The sequence below is a fragment of the Tursiops truncatus genome, chromosome 1 (genome assembly GCF_011762595.2).
Source record: "Tursiops truncatus isolate mTurTru1 chromosome 1, mTurTru1.mat.Y, whole genome shotgun sequence".
Lineage (NCBI taxonomy): Eukaryota > Metazoa > Chordata > Mammalia > Artiodactyla > Delphinidae > Tursiops > Tursiops truncatus.
In genome coordinates this window covers 141,198,495-141,201,163 of record NC_047034.1, presented here as the reverse complement: position 1 = coordinate 141,201,163, position 2,669 = coordinate 141,198,495, and the positions used below count along the sequence as shown (strand labels likewise).

The 2,669-nt window shown below is 41.1% G+C and overlaps 1 non-coding gene across 1 annotated transcript; it reads right to left on the bottom strand.

Moving 5' to 3' along the window:
- Positions 1-1,912: 1,912 nt before the first annotated feature.
- On the bottom strand, positions 1,913-2,021 carry LOC117309734 (U6 spliceosomal RNA). The gene has a single exon (XR_004524049.1). It is a non-coding gene; the product is annotated as a U6 spliceosomal RNA (small nuclear RNA).
- Positions 2,022-2,669: the final 648 nt, after the last annotated feature.

Sequence of the window (2,669 nt, the reverse complement as noted above, 5' to 3'; positions counted from 1 at the left end):
GCAGGAATACTACCTATGGGATAGTGTGTCACATGAGGAGAAATACGATGTTACCTGGTCCCATTATTGATCATATTCATTTTGATCAGTTGGTTAAGGTGGTATCTGCTAGGTCTTCACTGTAAAGTTATTATTTTTTTTCTATGTAAATAATGAGTAGTCTGTGGAGAGGTATGCTGAGACTATGTAAATATCCTGTTCCTCGTCAAAACTTTTGCCCAAAGGTTTCCATATTCACCGATAATTCTTGCCTGAATCAATTACTATGATAGTTGCAAAATGGTGATTCTAGGGAATTCCCTGGTGGTCTGGTGGTTAGGACTATGTACTTTCACTGCTGTGGGCTGGGTTCAATCTCTGGTCGCGGAACTAAGGTCCCGCAAGCCTTGCAGCCAAAAAAAGGAAGATGGTGATTCTATAACTCCATTAGTTCATCTACATTATTTTAGTTAGCATTCTACTGTAAGCAAGATCTTTCCCTTCTCTCTTATTTATCTATATTTAATCTATATTTATTATCACCAGTAAAAAAAAAAACCTCATGGATTCTTATTTTATTTAATAGGTTATAATCCATTATTGTCATTATTCATTTTATTGTTCAACTTGTCCTAGATTTGGCCATTGAGACCCCCTTTAAGCTGGCTTCTGTGTCCTTTTGACACATGCTCATTTTTTTTTTAGCATTTCCTTGCTTTCTGGTATAATACCATGTTCCAGGTTCATCTTGTATTTTCCCTGTCTAGACTTGGAAATCATCCCTCTCTCCAAAAGAGCACTCCTTTAGGTGGGGAATGGTATTTAGAAGCCGAGATCTGGGCACCAGATATATCCATTGCTACTGGGGAGTAACTGCTTCTAGGCCCTTTAAGTAAACAGAGCCAGGGAGGAAAGGCAGCTTAATATATAGTTCAACTATTTTTAATCATGAATTCAGTACTGGTATCTCTAATTCCAGTTCAACACCACAGAGTTCTTTCTCCAATTCCTGATTTGCATCTCCCTTTTCCCACAGTGAGAACTCTGGCTCTCAACGACATCAACGTCTTATTTTCATTTGTTCAGTGTTATGATATACACGAAATAGTTTCAGAATTGCTATATCCATTCCACTAAAGATAACATTTTTTATTATTAATTTATTTATTTATTTTTGGCTGTGTTGGGTCTTTGTTGTTGCACATGAGCTTTCTCTAGTTGCGGCGAGCAGGGGCTACTCTTTGTTGCAGTGCACGGGTTTCTCACTGCGGTAGCTTCTCTTGTTGCGGAGCACGGATTCTAGGTGCACGGGCTTCAGTAGTTGTGGCGCACGGGCTTAGCTGCTCCGTGGCATGTGGGATCTTCCTGGACCAGGGCTCAAACCTGTGTCCCCTGCATTGGCAGGCGGATTCTTAACCACTGCGCCGCCAGGGAAGTCCCTGAAAACAATCTATTAAATAGTGTTCAGTGTTTGTTTGCATTTTTATTTTGTTTTTAGACTAAGGGAATATAGTCAAAGTACTGTGTTCAAAAGTAATCCAGATCCGTTTTTTATTTTCTTTCAGAATGGTTATATTACTTATTTAAATATAGTTAGGTTTATTTCTGTTTATATTCAGTTTTATGATCCCTTTCATTCTTGTTGGTTCAATTTTCTTTTTTTTTTTTTTTTTTTTTTTTTTTGCGGTACACGGGCCTCTCACTGTTGTGGCCTCTCCTGTTGCGGAGCACAGGCTCCGGACGTGCAGGCTCAGCGGGCATGGCTCACGGGCCCAGCCGCTCTGCGACATGTGGGATCCTCCCAGACCGGGGCACAAACCCGTGCCCCCTGCATCGGCAGGTGGACTCTCAACCACTGCGCCACCAGGGAAGCCCAATTTTCTTTTTTGAATATGTAAAAGCTAACATTGTCCAAAAGTCAGATCCATACACAAAACATATGTAGCACTTCACGAATCTGTGTGTCATCTGTATGTAGGAGTCATGCCAATTTTCTCTGTATTGTTCCAGTTTTACTATACGTGCTGTCAAAGCAAGAGCACCTCCAGTTAATTTTTCAACCTGCTGGGTGCTATTTGAAGTGTGACCCCCCAACACACACACTTCACTGAAACTGCTCTTGTCAAAGTCATCAGTGACTAATATTTTTCTATCCTTATCTTATTGGACCTTTCCACACTCTAAGCAAATCTCTCCAATAGTCTTGAAACACTCTCCTCTCTTGGTTTTTGTTCCCTTAGTCTTCTGGTTTTACTCTCTCTTCACAGGCCTCTCCTCATTATCCTTGTCTATTCAACTACCCTAAAACGTGTTATTCCTCAGGCCTCCTGGCTCCCTTCACTTCCTTCTGTGTACTCTCTTCCTAGCCAACCTCAGCCATGCCTAAGCCTTCAAATGCTGATTATGCTAATGACATCTAAATTGATATCTTCATCCCAGACCTTTCCTCTGGTTTCCAAACCTATAACGAACTGCCTAACTGACATCTGCTTGGATGTCTCACTGACATCTTCAGTGTAACAGGTCTAAAATAGAACTTCTCATTTCCCAGCCAAAACTGCTTCCCCCAGGCTCCTCCCTCACAGTAAATATCAGTTCTATCAGGTTGCTGTAGCCAGAAACCTAGGAGTCATTCTTGATTTCTCTATGCTCCTCAACCACAATGTCCGATCTATCTGCGATATATGAAA